Source organism: Candoia aspera, chromosome 2, assembly GCF_035149785.1.
Source record: "Candoia aspera isolate rCanAsp1 chromosome 2, rCanAsp1.hap2, whole genome shotgun sequence".
NCBI classification, from domain to species: Eukaryota; Metazoa; Chordata; class Lepidosauria; order Squamata; family Boidae; genus Candoia; species Candoia aspera.
The window spans coordinates 234,188,686-234,207,449 of NC_086154.1; positions in this window are offsets into that span (position 1 = coordinate 234,188,686).

The window sequence follows — 18,764 nt, forward strand, 5'->3', positions numbered from 1 at the left end:
TAATTTGTATACCATAAACAAATTAGTTATTCCATAAGAATTCCAATCAATCCTGTTAAAGAGCAACAGTCCTCTGTGTGGTTTATATGAAAATAAGGTAGATGACTTCTACTAAATTCTACTCCAGCTTTGCCTGGAATTGCTTGAGTTTCATTTCCATTTTGAAGTTTATGCAACAGCATCAACAAGAAGATAATTTCAAGAGCAAAAGTTTGTAAAACTGAGCAATCTTACATGGCTGAGAATACCTCTGGCTCAAAGAGTTACTCAAAAGACTTCTGCAAGGATCATCTGGGAATTCTCACCTTGCTCCATTAGGAGTTGCTCTTTTCTCCAAGCTATCTCCAAGAGATTTCCTACTACTAAAAGACCATAATAATTTAATGGAACTGTTTCAGGTCTATTCTTTAATATCTATAAATAACATGTTTTCAACCTTGTTTATTGCATGGCTAGGTGACAACGAATAAGCAAGGGGAAAGCTGTTGTTTAGGAAAACTCTCAATCTCTACGTAGCAGCTCTCACGTAGGAGCTGAAAAAGGGATAAATAAATACTGTCAGGCAGGGTGCCTGTGGAAGGAGTCAAAAAAGTCAATATGGGGGCTACAACCACATGATCTAAACCCCACATTATAAGCATTAAGTGAGGCAAGGCTCTGATTGTGCAGTCCTGGCTGCCATCTTGAATCCCCCCTCTCTACAGATGTCTCTGCTAACAGGGAAAAGCTATCTATCTCTGAGAATCTGGGATAGCTTGTAGGACATCTCATGCTGATATTTGATACTGACATTTTTGTTTTTGTTTTAAAGTAGTTTAAATAAAGTAAGCTTCTAGGTCTCAAAGTGCTCTGAGATCTGCTGAGTTCCACTTTGCTGGAAAAGCTCAAATACTTTTGCTCCTATATTGGATATTCTGTTTTATACACGCTATTCTTCTCTGTGCTCTCAAGAACACATTTTTCTATGCAGTATGTTAACCCTATATTATTTTTGCTCACCTGATTTTTGACTGAATGTAAGCAAAGCCATGCTCCATAGGACTCCAAGCATATAGGCTGCATACAGGCACACAACCTTGTGTGTGCTGCACATCATCCCAACCCATAACAAACTGTATAATGGCTTAATTAATGAATGCAGTTATCTGAGTTCATACAGTACAGTGAACCATAAGCTAACCATACTGGCTGAGTTTGCATAATATACCAGATATTAAGCAAGAGTGTAATGTAAACGATGTTTGTGATTATGATGATGTTTGCATGTTAGCCATTATTCCTAAAGATGCTGTTCTGCATGGTTCCAGCACTTTTGAGTTTTTTCAGGGAGAAGCCAGGACAAAACTGGTCCCATTTCCAAGATACAAAGAACCCAGCACTGTCTTGCTCAGTTGCTGAAAAAGAGGCTCTAATTCCTCTCCCATCCCATTCACTGCCATTTTTATTATTTTTCTTCATGAGGAGAATCAACAGTGGCACCTGTATGATTACTGTATGATTATGAACAGGTTCAAAAAGAGTCAACCCCGCTCCCCAATGTCCTTTTTTCCCCTTTCCACTCTGCCCTGTGGCTGCACAGGATAAAACTACAGAGATGGAAGGCTGGACATACTGTATTTTCATGGGGCTTCTCTACAGCTTTTTCTCAATCATGGACAGAAAAGACAATTAATGCTCCCTTAAATAGTTTGCATGACACTGAGCTGGGGAGGAGTTTCTTTACACAAAAGTAAGACACTTTCTGAGGCTAAATATAAACCCCTTTGGATTAATTAGTTGGGTTAATTCAGAACACAGTTAAGCATGGTGTACAAACAGGCCAATGCCTATGCTAGAGTAGGCAATCTGGCATTCTCCAATTGTTTTAGTCTGCAACTTCCACAAGCCTCAGTGAGCATGGTCAGTCTAGAACTACAAGATCTGAGCTGCAAAAATCCAGAGGATCATTAGATGGCACTACAATTGACTGTTATTTAGTGGTTGTCCAGTTTTTTGTAGCCAATCACTGAAGATTTTGGGAGATGACATCATGCAGCCATTTTGATGTTGAACTGCTTTCATGACAATCCTACAGATATTGCGCAATCACCCATGTGCTCTTCTCAAAGGCTAAACTTCACAAGATCTAATGTGAGACTGCCAAAACCTTAGGTGATTTCAGGAACGACCACCAACATTTTCTAAGACTTCATTGAGATGTTGAAAGCTTTCAGCATTCTTGACTGAGATCTTGCGAGATTCCAGCAATTAAAAAAAACATCCTAGGGGGTCTGTTGGGAGTCCTGAAGTCCACAGGCACTTTAAAACATGAGATGGATAATGGATATTGGATTCCTGATACACAATACAGAATATATTGACCAAAGTTCCATGATACAGAAGTCATTGACCAAAGTTCCACTAAAAGCAAAGTAAATGTTTGAAACATATAAAATAAAATGAACAAATAAAATAGAAATAGCAATATGGTTGATGTGGTTAGCTCATGGTGAATTTCTGAAACAGCAAAATAGAATTTGACCACATTGAAAAAAACCGAGTCATACTGGTCAGCTAACAGTAGCTGTACATAGAATAGATCAGAATGCCTAAAATTTACTGTACAGGGGAATTATAAAACTTAGCCATGCATCTTTATAAACTGGACCAGACAACAGAACATGAGCCTTATTTTAGGAATGTAATTTCCAGATTTTAGTCACAGTGTATCTGGAGGGTGTCAGGTGGGCAAAGTTTGTTCTATAGAAAACAGCTATGAGTAATTTGAGATTAGAACATTGCATTTTCAAAATGGTTTTGTAATTACTACACTTCTTTGACAAAGAATTTTCCCTGAAGGATTTTTTAAATAAATCTCTTGGTTTGTAGCTGTTCTTTTGCATTTCCTAAGCAGTTTTCTTTTGTATTAGTTTCAGATATAATCAAAGCACAATTATATTTCTATTTCCATATAAAAAGGACTTGAGAAACAAAACAAATACAGTTCACTATATTTTATGGCACACAGCTGTCATTTTTATATCCACATTCCAGAGCAAGCCACTTTCATCCATCTTTCTGTAGCACCATTATAGCTTATCATAATATCAGCAATCAATTTTACTTTTACTGCAATGCTTATTTTTCTGTGGGGAATAACTCCAATGTTAGTAATTAGGAAAACAGATAAGAGTTTGAAAGACATTAGTATCTTATTAGCCAATAGTTTAGAAAAAGCTTTCCAGTGGCCTGATCCTATGAGAAGCAATTTCGACATTGGAGCTCTTCCACCCCCACACCCCCAATTCCTTGTAACTGCATCCATGCAGCTTTCTTAGTAAGGAAATGGACAGCTACTGCTTTTCTTCCACAATATTTATTCAATTTCCTAACCTCTCCAACAGCCCTAGAATTCCCAAGTTGTCTCCCAACCAATGACTGACTAGGCTGACCCTTCCTAAGACCCAAGGTCAGCTAGGTAGTTCCACCTGCTGAAGCAAAACGTAACTGCTGCTCAGTAAGTGCGGGACAAACAACATAGTGCAAAAGGTTAAGCACATGAGCAAGGGGATCATACCTCATAACACAAAATAAGTGGACCATATAGTTTGGTAACTATGGTTATTACAGTTGCAGGCTCCAATCCCTGTCATGTATGGTTCCTCCTTTCTCAAAGTTCAATTTTCTGTGAACATGCACCAAGTACATACAGGCAGCCCTCTGTCAGGAAAGCTAACAGAATAAGCTGAGGTTGTGAACGAGTCTAAGCAAATGGTTCATATACAAAAGGAAGAGAAGCAATCAGTATCTCAGCTGCTCAAAATGCAAAATGCTTACAGGTAGCAAAAAAAAAAAAAGCAGAGCTACTTGATCCCTATTTTGAGTCAGTCTTTTCCAACAAGAAGATATGTGTTATACCAGGAAACTGTAAAAAGCAGAAGGAAGCCTGATAGTGGTTAAAAACATGGTTTGGTAATCATCTATTTACTTAAATTAGTTTAAATCTCCAGAGCCAGATGAAGTGTATCGTCTAGTGTACTTAAGGAACTACATTATTTTTTTTTAATCCATTCAATCATGTCTGATTCTTGAAGACTGCCCAGACAAGTCCCTGCAGTTTTCTTGGCAAGGTTTTTTGGAAGTGGTTTGCCATTGCCTCCTTCCTAGGGTTGAGAGAAAGTGACTGGCCCAAGGTCACTCAGCTGGCTTTTTACCCAAGGCGGGACTAGAACTCACAGTCTCCCAGTTTCTTGCCTGATGCCTTAACCACTACACCAAACTGGCTCTCACATTACGGTCTCTCTGAACCTTTATGTATTACCTTTGAGAAATCTGGGCAAACTCAGGATTGGAGGGAAGTTGTCTCTGATCTTCAAGAAGGGGGAAAGGAGGATCAAGAGAACTAAAGACTAATATCTAGGAAGATTCTAGAACACATCATTAAAAAGGTCAACCTATAAGCACCTTGAAAACAATTTACAGCATCTCTGATAGATGGCCACAAAGCCTCTATTTAAACATTTCTAACAAACATCTCCACCTCCCAGGGTGATTGTTCCATTGGTGAACAGCTTTTACCATTAAGAATTTTTCCTATATCCTACTTCCTTGTAATTTAAACTTATTTTATCTTGTCCTGTCTTCTGGAACAACTCTGAAGAATTCTGTCCTACCCTCTAAAAGACAACTCTTGAAATATTTTAAGACAGTTATTTTGCCTCCCTGGAGTCTTCTCTTCTCCAAGCAAAACATACATAAAGCCCCCAACTGTTCCTCGTTTTTCCTTCTAGGGCCCTTATCATCTTGATTGCTCTCCTCTGGATGTGCTGCAGTTTGTCAATGTCCTTCCTAAAATATGGTGTTCACAGCTGGACACAGTATTTGATGCATCTGCAGAACTGAGAGGATCACTAATTTCCTTTGATCTTGCCATTATACTTCTGCTGATGCGGCCTAGGTCTCTATTTACTTTTTCTGCAGCTTCATCTTACTATTGGCCATGTTCTAATTGTGTTTTACCAAGATACTCACAATGTTTTCACATGTATTGCTGCCTAATATAGTATCCATATCCTATACTCATGCCTTTGATTTTTTTTTCTCACAAATGTAGGACTTTGCATTTGCTCTTGAAATTTATCTTGCTGAGTTTTGCCCAATGCTACAACTTGTAAAGATTTTCTTTTCTTAATTCAATCCTGCTATTCTCCCTATCTTTGTGTCATCTTCTAATTTGATAATCATATTTTATAACCCCTCATCCAAGTCATTTATATATTACTTGAACACCACAGGGCCTAAAATGGAGACCTGTAGTAAGCCATTGAAACTTTCCTTCAGCTTGATGCAATGCCATTGACATACACTCAATAGGTACAATTGTTCAACCATCTTGGTATCCCTAACAGTAGCATTATTTAGCCCATATTTTGTCACCTTCTCTACTAAAATTCCATGGGAGACTGTTAAATGCTTTGCCGAAGTCAAGGTACATTATATCTACTGTATCCCCATTGTCAACTAAACTGGTCAATCTGTCAAAAAATGAGATCAGGTTTGGTCTGGCATGATTAATTATTTTCTAAATGCTCACAGATGAACTGTTTAAATTCTTTCAAAATTCTGCCCAGTATTGGCATTAAGCTGACAGGTCTTTTATCCTAATTCTTTTTTTCCCCTTTTGAATATAAGAACAACATGTGGTCTTTTCCAATCCTTAGCCCTAAGCTAATCTAATTTTTCCAAGATCGCAGAAAGAGGCTCCAAGATAATATTTGCAGGCTTCCTAATGACTCTCAGTTGTAATTAGTCTGATCCTGGATACTTAAACTCCATCATAGCCAGGGGCTCCCTAACCATCCTTTTATTTACTTTGAGACCTCATTCCCTCCTTTTGTTAATTGTTTTGCTTAGATGTATTTAAGCCCAAGTTCTCCTTTGGGAAGAAGACTGAAGCGAAGTAGGAATTGAGGACCTCTCAATACCCTACTGTCCTCTCCTAGAACTGGCCCTTTCCCTTCCTTTTTCTTCAGTACTGACATAGTCAAAAAGCTCTTTTTGTTGTTTTTAGTTTCCTTTGCAAGCCTAAATTCTTTTGCACTTTTGTCTTTCTAGCTTGCTTTCTTCAGAACTAGAACAAGAGTTCTATTCTCTCTTATTCCAAAGTGGGGGAAAGGGAATAATAGATTTATGTCACAGAAAGGCAGATTCTACTTGAATATTAGGAACAACTTTCTAATAGTAACAGTGATTTATCCAGAAAGGTGGTGGGTTTTCTTTAGCTGGATGGGTTCAAGGAAAGGCTAGACAGCCATCTGTTGGTGATGCCCAATTTGGATTCCTTCCTGCATTCTGCAGGTGGGTTGGGCTTGATGACCCAAATTTATTTATTAATTTATTAATCAAATATGTATGTTGCAGCAATCACAAAACTCTTGGTGGCTCACAAGACAAAGAAATACAGTAAAATAAAACAACGTAGACATAAGGCAGATAAAATCCAGCACAATATATGGTGTCAACTGTCAGAAGCCCTCTGGAAAAGATCGTTAGCTTTTTCTGGAAGGTAGACAATGTTGAGGACAAACAAATCTCCAACAGGAAGTCATTCCAGAGGGCCATGTCCTAACAAGCAGGAACCATGCCGAGATGAGGAATAGGTCTCTAGTGTTTTATTACTGCTACATTAGACAGAAAATCCTAACCAACTGAAGAAGCGTGAGAAAACCCAGACAGATAAACCCCAAAAGTCAAAGTGGGTCTGTTCTGTGTCTCTTTGAATGACAGCTCAAATTCTTGCTACTATGCATGCGTTTTCCCCCCTGGATAGGGGCCCCCTCCTGCTCACCATCAGTGCTCATGACAGGCCATCCCTACCAGCAAAAAACAGCGCTTCTGGGCAATGCCCCCCACCACCCGACCTCCCAGAAATGGGGAACAACCGGATGCTTATCCTGGCAAAATTGAAGTGGATGGGCCAACTCTAATGGGGAAGTGCTGTCCTGTGAGTAACCAGGTACCAAGCCACTGAAAAACTGACCAGGAAAGTTCAGCTTTTCAACTGTATATTTCAATAATGCTCTGGTTCAAGTAATTATTCCTTTCAAACTGTGCATTTGATACAGAGATTTTTAAAGGATTCTTTTGTAACCAGGAACACTTTCAGAGAAAGTAGAACTTAAGTCATCCTTTTCCTCTTAGCACTTCACTTATTCTCTACTCCTAAGTGCTATGACCTATCTTTAAAGGGTATAAAATGCAAGTGGATACTTAAAAAGACTGAGACTGCAATCCTATACATACATGTCAGGGAATGAAATATTGTACTTAAGTGAGGTTTCCTTCTGAATAGATAGTATTAGGCTGTAAATATCTACCCTTAGAATATGGCTGTTTTGCAGTGATTCACAGTCCACTGAAGCATCTTGACTGCGACATATCTGATTGTCAGTGACCTGTCAGCTGGTAAAATCCAAAAGATTCATTCTGTACAAGAACAGTGCAAAGAATTGGGGGGGGGCAGTGGGGAGCTGTAGAATTGTCATAACATGAGTAATAATTTAATAAAATGTGGTAACGAAGATGGATAAATTAAATGACATAGTCACAGGGATCTGAAGTTCAAAGAAACATCTCTTACATTGTAGCTAATGAGAACCATCATAAAGATAGGGTCAGACAAAAAACAATCTACTCAATGATAACAAAAATACAATAAATGAAGTGGTTTCTACATGAAACCACTGGGTGAGATCATCCGTCACCACGGGATGACCTGGGAGAAGTCTGAGGAAGATCCAGCGCAGAGGGATCTCAAGGGGAAACAGAGAGGGAGGTTGCTCTCCCGTAAATCTCAGTGGGACAAAGAGGGAGACTAGAATGGGAGCTAAAGTAAACTTGCTGTGAGGTCTCTACTCTGGGAAAGAGATCTCAGTGGGAGAGCCCCTGGAAGAAAGAGGGATGGAGGCAGATCACAGGGAAATGTCTTTGTGGGAACAAGAGCAGTAAGTACTTAATCCTAAATCTCTGACTAAAGTTTGGAATCTATTTAGAATCTGCAGGATCCTGGAAAGGCGGAAGAAACATTTACTGCAAGAATCCATTTGTCTCCAAGTTACCAGTAGAAAAGTTCAGCTAGAACTCTCAATCAGGATTTTATGCTTTATTTTAATGTGTCTCATAGTTAAATGCTTTCATGTCTCTAAGATTTTTAAACTATACTTTTTGCTTTTTCCAACTCCTAGAAAGCAAGGATAGGCTGTTTTCCTCTAGACACATGCCTCAATGTTGCAAGGACCAGGAAGTGACACTACAGAGTCTATTATTATGGTTAGCTGCACAGTCAGCCAGATGTTTAGACTGGATTTGGCATTTTTGTCCACCTATCGGGATGATGATGATCATGATGATGATGATGATCTATATTCAGCTATGGCTTCCTGCTGGCTATTCATGTATCCACATAAGAATCCAAACAAGTGCTTTGTGCTACTTTTGCTGGTAAGAAGACGCTGGATGTAAAGCATAGTTTCTGATAGGAAGTGTTCCCATAGGAAAGAGGAGGGGCTGCAGATGCTTAGAACGAGAGTCTTAAATTACTGGAAAAACTCAGGGAAGAATTGGAAAGAATTGGAACTGAGATAATGGCTGCCAGCTAAGATGGATCTTGACAGTTCTGGCTTTAATAAAGAAAAATGTGGGCTGGTAAACCTGAGTTTGATTGGGCCATGTTTACATTGCTGAAAACCTTTCACTCCAAAAGTGGTTCAAAGTCCATGAAGCAAAGCAGGATGTGATCTGGACAAGTATGCCAAAGAGGAGGAGGTGCCATGGGGCCTGTGGGCCATATGCAGATGGCCCTGGTAGAGGTCAAAGATGACAGAAGATCAGGGATTTTACTACCCCCCAAAAGCCAGCAAGCAGCCTGAGTCATGTATATATAAGCCCTTCGTTAACTTTTTATTAGAAAATAGGGTGTAGAAATAGAGTGATGCATGTATACATGAAACTAACATTACAGAGTGCATATCTATCCAGGTAGGAAACACCTAAAGGATATAATACTCAGAAGTACAGGGGGAAAAAATTTAGTCATTCTTCAGCTTAGAATCCCAAGTGGCTGTGCCTTCTCTCAAAACAGGAAGAAGGAGGTGGGAGAGCTTTGCAGCTGTAGCTGTAAATAACTTGCTAAGGACTGGGAAATTGAACCTACTGTAAATGTTGAATAAAGGCTTGCTTTTTTGTCTGGTCATTTGAATAAATTTGAAAACACTTGAAATGGTGTGCTGCACTGAGCTTCTATCAAATACTGAGAACCCAGAGAAAATCCTATCTATCACTATTAACTATATATGCCCACTTGGATGACCTACAAGATGGAGAAATGGACTACGAAAGGATCTTGGTCCCAAGTGGAACATCATAACATAAGACCAAATGAAACATCTGTTGAAGTCACTGCTTTGGATATCAACACTGTCCGGATGAATACTTGACTACGGAGTGATAAAGTGATTATTATTATGCCTAGTTTACTGGCAAGTAAGTGCCCAGCTTGTGAGATATCCTTTTCCTCTTATGTATAGCTAGTGCTAACAGTGAGGAAGCTAGGTCTGGTCATTCCCTCTTCCTGGAAATAGATGGTGGGAGCAATAAACTACCAAGAAGCAATAGCAAGGCAAGAACGACTGTAAGTGTGTAAAAGGGAGCTGAGGGTAGAGACCCCTTCACCTTTCATCCTAGCAGGTCCATCTCATATCTACATAGATCTTACAACAAACACTTGATTGTCTGCTGTTTTCAACAGGGTTGGTAATTTACCCACTTCTTCCAGGTAATGCACAGCAGAGCACAAGATCTCCTTATATTTACATTGCACTTTGTCCTGGGCAAAGGAACAAAACAGCCATTGCTCAATTCAGATGACAATGGGAAGTAGCAAACAACAATTCAGTAGGTAGCAGCACCTGGCCACCTGATGGAGCTCAGAAACTTAGCAGGGTTGGGTTGATTAGTACTTGTACAAGAGAATGCCAGGGCTGTTAGCTAGACTGCTGCCCAAACTCCTGTATGACTGAGTCTGTGGATTCACCAGGAGCTGAGTTTGACTGAAGGATGTCTTTGTCTTAAGGCCTTTTTGGGCTCTGGCAGAAAATGCTAATGACAGGGTCACTTCTCTCTTACTTTATATTTCCTTATAAACAAGCAGTTTAAAAACATTATTCTCTATCTCCTTCCAAAGTAAACTGATTTTTTCCCTCTCTTAATAAGTGAGTATGTATGTATGGTACATGTATACATGTGTGATATCACTTCCCCACCCCAAAGAATTTTGGTAGGGTTCAACATGGCTCACCAACTCAAAAAGATTGCCTCTTATCTTGCTGTAAACAAGATCAGTGGAAAGGAAACGTTACCTTTTTTGTAATCCAAATTCCATTTGACTTAAATACCTGACGTTTCCCAACAATGATAGCGTTTCACTCCCACCAAATTTGTATGACGCACCCCAATCTGCCTCTTCATATGCCAATTGTATCTGCATTCCTTAAACTAATGTTGCCCGCTTGTGATTGTCACATACTAAAAGTAAACTGTATACATAACTGCAAAGGCATAATTAATCCCTTTTCATAACATAAAATGACTTTTATGCAGTTAATCTAATTCCCTCTATGTGGTACTTAAGCCCTGTCATTTCCATTAATAAACACTGCTAAAAATATTTTCCCAGTTACTTCCACTAACAATTGAAAATGAGTACATTTACAGACAAGGCCTAGAAAAAGATGTTATGGTGTGGAGGCTCCTTGCCTGAAACAAAGTCAATTTTTGTCATTTTTGTAGATATGAAGATCAAGAAAACTCTAGTATTGCAAATAACATTTTACTTTTTTGAAAAATAAAGTTTCTGCAGCACCCTGTATGCATACATTACACATTTCATCTTAGGACATACTAGAACTGATGTGAGAACAAAACCACAAGCACATTGGAACATTTCCATTTACAAGGTCTTACAATTTCAGTGTACATCCCATCAGTAATTTTCTGAGTTTTTTAAAATCATTTCAGAATATTTTGAACTTGGAATGTTATGAAGATGGAGCATGTTTACACACAGGGAATTAGTTGTATTGGTTATACTGGTTGTACAGTTCTGTGCATGAACTGTTCTCTACATAGAACTGTTTTTGGTAGTTTGTGCCCGAACTAAAACATGTGATTCAGAGGTTTTCAAACATGGACTGAAATGGGGCTGTTTTGTTTCAGGATAGGACCAAAATATGGTTGTTCTGGATATAAGTGTTTCAGGTATTCCATTCTGTTGTAACTGGAGATTGTCTTATTTCTTGCAGTTGGGGTGTTATTTTTGGAATTTTTCTATCTGGGCCAATACAGTTGGAGGGAGTAATCTCTTAAGTGCAGGGGCACCTATGCCAAACCAGGTTATGCCTTTGGTTCTTCTCATAAAAAGTCCTTGAGCAAACTCCTGGAATAGCTGGAATTCAACAACAACAAAGCCTGGATTCCTTGGATTTCACACTGAAGTCACCCAGTGCTTGAAGCTCTTGGATTTCAAGCAAACATCTGTGCTTGCCAACTGTATGACCAAAGCATGAATGGGACTATCATTTGTGCTGATAACCTCCTCTGGAGGAGAGAGCTTCTGGTTGTGTAAGTAGCCCAGAAGACTGTCAGAAGATTGCAAATTTAGGCTGGGCCATCCACCAGATGCTCTTATCCTAGCAGCAGCAGGAGCAGCAGCCTCCAGGGCCCCAGTTTTGGCAGGGAATTCCCCTTGGCAGGCCAAAGCATCATGGCATCCTCAAACTGGGGCAGTGTGTTTAGCGCATGGCCAGGAGAAGAGAGGTGTTGGCTTAGACAGCAGTGCAGAATGCTCTGTTCTATGCTGAGTGAGCCAGAGGAAGGTGAAGAAATGGATCAGCTTAACTGTTTCTGCACCTAAAAGTTTTTTCCCTCTTGCTGTATTGGCCTAGACAGGACACCTTAACTGTAAGAGGTAAGAACATTTCCAAAATAGTATTTGCAAAATTCCAGTTCTGATATACATTCTCAAAGTGATGATTTAGTCAAAGCATAATGAGCAATCAGAACATTCTTTCTTTGTTAGATCATGTGGGGGTAAGGGTGGATTTTACTTAGAGACAATGGTCCTGAATGTAACAAAGGCTAAAGGCATATAGGTCTTTATAAGTAGACATCAACACCTTGAATTGTGTCCACAAATACACCTCCACATAAATGTATTACTCTGCAAAACTGGCTGGTGCTGGACAGCAAGCAGGCAACTGCATTCTGTACCAGCTGCAGCTTCCAAGTTGTCTTCAAGGGCAGCCCCACTTAAAGCAAATCTAACTGATGAGTCACTGTTTTCACCAACCCCTAGTTTGACTACCAAAGACATCCACCAGCTGTTCCAGCAGGAGTTGTGACTCCAGGAAAACCCACAAATGGCATACCAGCTCCTTCAGGTGAAGTGCAGTCCCATTTAGAATAACAGATAGAACCACAGAGTTTCTGTAGTCATAATACATCTGTCTTGTTATGCTTCAGTCTCAGTCTGTTTCACTCCTGAACATATGTGACTTTGGTCATCTTCCTTGTCTTTTGCCACATCATTCTAGGCATCTCCTTTGGCACCTCATCTCCTGGAATTTCCTGGTAGGCCAAGGGGAGGCTGCTCAGGAGCAACCCTATCAAGACAGCCCTGTCTGTGTCAGAGGTGAAGCAAGCACCCCTCAGAGCTGCCCACTAAGCAGCTAAACAGGCTTTCCAATTTAATGTACTTGGTGACAAAATTTGCTTTAGATATCACTTTATGTCCCTGATTGCCTATAAACAAGATCTCATAAGCCCAGAGAAAACAGAAATGATGAAGTTCCATATTTGGGGAGCTTCCTTTGTTATCTGCAAGTGCTTCAATGGGTCATGGTTTGACAACCTTGGAAAGGAGGAGAGAGATCCATTTGCTAGCCCTCCTAGATTAGAGCAGGGAAACATACAGAACATGAATGCACCTTCTGCAATGGTGGTGCCACGTCTCCCATTCAAATGGGGGTGAGGGCTGGGAGATGGATTCCAGCTGCTTTGCTTTCTAGGTATGGATTTTCATTTGGACATGTAAATTACATTATCTCCCCCTTCATGCCTATTTACTAACATGATACTACTTTTCTAAACTTGTACATTAATTAGCAAAGAATGGATTAAGTTTCATAATTTGCTAACCTTTTGGGTAATAATAGTTCTTTTTTTAAGGACTATAATATAAATAACAATTCACTATTAATAATTGTTTTTTTAAGGCAGTTATATCTTCAAGACACAAGTGTTTATTCTTATGACAAAACTAAAAGTACAGCAAATCTTCTATCTCCTGATAAATTAGCTCTTTCACAGAATGGGTTTAACCTATAATGGATGATAAAAGTATTCATAGCTGTGTTCCTTTTTTCTGTTATTACCAGATATATCAAAAGATAAGTCAGCATGGTGACCTGTTGATTGATTGCTTCCACAAACTAAGAAGGGACTCAGCAGAACTACTAAGCACAAAGCATGGTGAACAGATAACTTTGTAAGAGGTTCGTTTTGATCAGAATGCAAATCATAATTCATCTAGGCTGACAATTGAGAGATATACATATTTGGCCTAAGAGCAGCTAACGATGCTTAGCATCAAAACTCTTCTTTTCAAAACAAATTAGCACTTTTGTCAGATGTGGATGGGGTTGAGTGACTACTAACTAATAACAGGGAAATAAATGCTTTTTAAAAATATAAAGAAACTAATTTAAAAATTTACTATTTCTACCCGCCCCCCCCCGAAAGCTGCTATGAGAGCCAAGATAAATAAATAAATAAAAGATGGCTGCATTCTTCCCATCCCTTTCCTAGCACAGCTCACCCTACAAAATGACCAAGACATGTTCTGCTTCAAAACTAGACCTGAAGCATTAATTCAAGTATCTTATCCAGGAAACTGGCTAAACTGACCTGTAATGTAATGTTTTAGAACAGTTTAGGATTTTCATGTACAGCCCAATCATAGCTAGAAATAAGCTGAACTGGGTAAAGTTTGTTTTATTTACCTGCCCATTCTTTTCAGGACAGGTTTCTGGTCCATTTTTTTACCTATGTGTTCTTTAACTTAAATATCCACAGAAAAATTCCCTGAAACATTTAGAGAAAAGTTTGATGCAGGTAGATGAAGGTTCATCTACCTGCATCAAACTTTTCTCTAAATGTTTCAGGGAATTTTGTCATTCCAGGAAATGCTCCATTGTATTATGATTGATTGATTGATAGATAGATAGATAGATAGATAGATAGATAAAAGTTAGAGGAGGCAAGACAGCAAAAAGCATTACTTCATAGATTTTCTCAAATATAATGCATTTGAGTTCAAATATGTTAATATCTGAACAAAATTGTGATGGCAGAATCTTTTCAGGAAGCCAAAAAATGTGCATGAAGTTTATCAATCAAGCCAAGGAAACTTGAGTGTTGCCTAATCTGGTGCCAGTAGTCCTGCTGTACGATCAGTTCCCCTCTGTAGAGTCACACTGTGTCACCAATCAAGAGCTGGTTTCTATGAGAGCAGTTCAGGGTCTGCAGTTGTCAGCCCTACAAAGCAGACCAGACCAAGACATTTTTGTAATCCACCCTCATTGTCTGGATTCCACTATGTTTCCCTCTTTGTTGCTTTGGTAGTGGATCTTCCTTCTCTCCATTAAGGTCATGCTCTCTAGAGCAGTGAAGGCACTCTGTGTGTAGAACTGTTCATGGGAAGACTTGTATGTGCATTAAATCCTGTACATTCAAAGGCAATCACATTGCACTGGATCTTCATTAACATCACAATGTGACTTTATAGAAAGGAAGAACTGCTCACCAGTACTTGTACAATAAGTTGTATACTTCTTTTTAGAAGTTGAATTGGGCTTTTGTCTAGCATATTCCCATTAAACACAAGGTTCTATATGCAACTGCAGGTTATGAAAGGATTAGAGAAACAAGTAGAATCCATTTCTTTCTCATGTACTAATTAAAATATGGTTTGCAAGTGTGATACTGGTTCTTCATAAAGAATGGTAGTAAATAGGAACAGAACTGCTTTGGCAACATGTGGCAAAATATACTACTGTGTTAACAGTACACCAACACCATCTACTGGATTCTAATGAAAGCATCTAGCCAGATGAAGGTAGAAATTGCAAGATTCAGCACAACAAACCATAGGGACAAAAACACATTATGTGCAGTTGTGCAGTAACCACATGATTTGGTTCAGATTCCAGTTCTGAAAACAGTCCAGTTCTTCTCTGAGTAAGTCAGAGACTACCTATTTAAACACAGGTCTGAATCCACAATGAGATTCAGTAAAACCAGATTTTCATGTTTCTTATTTGTTATAATTGAAAATGGCAAATTATTATAATTTCTTAAAAAACTTTTTAATAGAATTGGATGAAAGTAGCAAACATAACAGCTCTGAGTAGATAGAGCCTGTCATGTTTACATTTTACATTTTGACTTTTTTTAAGGAAGTTCCTATACTTTTTAAAATTTGAGGGCAAAATTGGATGAAGGTGATAGGCTTAAGGTTCTATCACAGGGGGGTTGGCTCCAGTGAACAACACCATGTCCTTATTCTCAAGCTGGTGTTGTCTTTCAGCAATTGAGCCACCTTTTGTGTGTGTGTTTATTTATTTATTTACAAAATGTAGGGCCACCAACCCCAAAATGACTCTGTAAGAAATAATAAAATGAACTAACATAACAAACAGGATTCCAAAAACAGAACAAACAGGGATTCACAAACACCATACTCCAGTGCTTGGGAGAATAGTCAAGTTCTTAAAGACTTTTGGAATGTTATCAGTGAAGGACCCATCCAAATCTCGGGGGGGATATCATTCCAGAGGGCAGGAGCTGCAAAAGAGAAGACATGCTTTCTGGGTCCTGAAAGATGGCATTGTTTGATTGAAGGGACCAAAGTGCATTGACTGACCTTACCAGACAGGCTGAAACCATGAGAGATAAGCTGTCCCTCAGATAAGCTGGCCCTAGGTAACTAAGGGCTTTATGGGTGATAACCAGCACCTTGAATTGCACCCAGAAGCTTACTGACAACCAGTGCAGCTCACAGAGCAGTGGTGTCACATGGGCACACCAAGGCTTGCCCAACACTGCCTGCACAGTTGAATTTTGGACCAGCTATAGCTTCTGAGTGGTCTTCAAGGGCAGCCGCATGTTGAGTGCATTACAATAATTCAGCCATAAGGTGACTAGGGCATGAGTGACCATCTGGAAAGCTTCCTGAGAGCCTTGGCTGCCCAAATTCTCAAAATACAAACTTAATTTCCACTTTTTTGTTTTAAGACACACTGCCACAAAGCTTCAAGCTGGGCAGCTTTCTTTCTGGCAAGAACTCCTATTTTCTGCCTCCTGGTTCACAGGGTCTTCTCAAGCCTCTTTGCTATAACGCCTTTTGCACTTCAGGGCATTTTGCATTAAGACTGATTTTATTTTTTTCCCTTGCCATGGGGATGGCCAAGGTGGTGCTGGTGATGCTGCCAGAAGCTGATTTTGCACTCCCTTATTGGTCAACCAGAAGGAATGCAGATCACCTCTGGCTTTTCTTGCAATAACTATGATGGATACAATTGCAATATGTACAATTGCAGGCTGTTGTGAGAATGACTCTGGAGGCTTGGGGATTGTTGGGCGTGGGATGAAAGTGGACAGCTCATACTTGTTCTTTTTGTGAAGATAAAGAATGCCAAATTCCAGACAGTTGCATGAATGTTTTCACTAGGGGAGTCATCACAGTTTTCAGAGAAAATAAATAAATCTTCTCAAGCCTTATTATTCAGAGGCCAATTTCTGTGAAAACATAAATTGTAGATGTGCTCCTTGGTAAGTAACCTGCCAAGTTTATCGTAATGTAATAGATATTGAGGATTTTGTGCTAAGTGGCATAAAAGTTAAATTGAGGATTAAGATGGAAGCTATTAGAGATTCACTTTTTCCATTCATGGATATAGCACATTACTTAGTATTCACTTGTCATCAGAGGTAGACAAATATAAACATAGGAAGAATAGTGAAAATGATCTTCTAGAGCAACGGTTCCCAAACATTTGGTCGCAGGACCCCTTTACATTCTTAAAAATTACTCAGGACCCTGAAGAGCTTTGGTTTATGTGGGTTATATCTATGGATGTTACACCATAAATTAGTAACAAAATTTGAATGATAAATAAATAAATAAAAATTAAAACTGAGAAATTTTAAAATATTTGACTTAGCAGACCCCCTGAAAGGGTCTTAGGGACCCCCAGGGTCCCCAAACTACACGATGGGAACTGCTGTTCTAGAGAAAGGATCTCTGAGGATTGTGAATGAAAAAATTGAACTGGAAAAGAATTTAGAAAAAAATACCCTGGAGGTTGATACAAGAAGTGGCTAGAAAGATAAACAGCCCAAGGAAGTATACAAATTTATTTAATGCTCAAAAAGCTGTTTCAATGTCCCTGCTCAGTTGAAACTAAAAAAGAGAGAGAGTACAGCAATGTGTATGACCCAATCTCCAAGTATTATTATGGAGACCTCTTGTTAACATTCATATGATTTGACATAGATATTTCAGTAACTCAGGAATTTTCTTTCAGCTCTCCTCATCCTGGCCTTTTATAGAAGAATGAAAACAAAGTAGCCTATTCTGTGAACCTGCTGACTGCTTTTTGCATTATTCCAACATCCAAAATTCCTACCAAATCATTAGGAACTTCTAGGTTCAGTCCTTTGTTGCTACTGAGGGAAACCTGCTTTGCTTCACATGTATACAAAAGGGCCTCATTGTCTTGGGAATTTGGTAAAACACAAGATACACTGGAAAACTGCTTTTTCACAGTATATCCAATAATTATATTTGAATCCATGTTCCAGTGTGAAAATAAATTATTACTGCTGCTGTTGAGAGGGGAAGGCAATTTGTTGAAAAAGTATCTAACATTGACTTATTGCCAGTGTACAAGTAGTTCTATGTATTTGTAATTGTATTTATTTACGTGCAGAAAATAATAAGGAGTATTAGGTATGTTCACCGCCTTGAGTTATTTATAAAAATAATAAAGGCAAGATATTATTTATTTATTTAATAAATAAATAAATAAACTGTTCTCTGACAGCATAGCTCGACATACTAAGCCTCGAGGGAAACTAGGCAAGCTTCTAATATAAATCAAAATATTAGAAAAATAGCTTCAAAACGCATCGAATGGGTCGGAAAAATTCATCAACGGACGTCGGAAACACCGTTAAGTGTAAATACAAAAGGAAATCTAAAGTGGGAGAAAACCACTTTCTGTTACACCGTGTCTCATGGGCATGGGTGGCGTGTTTCAACTCGGAGTGCCCGTCCTGCTGGTAAGGGCGTTCTCAGCGTTTGAACCTCCAGCCCCAAGCCAGCGTCCAGGGAGGTCCGGGAGAGGCGCGGACAGAAACCTGCCATTCCCTGCCCAGCCACGAAAATGCAAGCGGTGAGCGAACCTGGCAGATCCGATCCCCTTTTGCTCAGCAAGGCGTCACTTCCTCCCCTCCCAGGAAGAGCGTTGGGCCCGCCCGACGTCTCTGACAAACTTTGTTACGGGAACGTTTTCTCGGCGGTGGAAGACCCACGAGGAGCCAAGGGGGAGAAACGGAAGGGGGCGGCGCTTCCTTGGCGCCGAGGGGTGGGATTGGCGTCGGGTGCTACC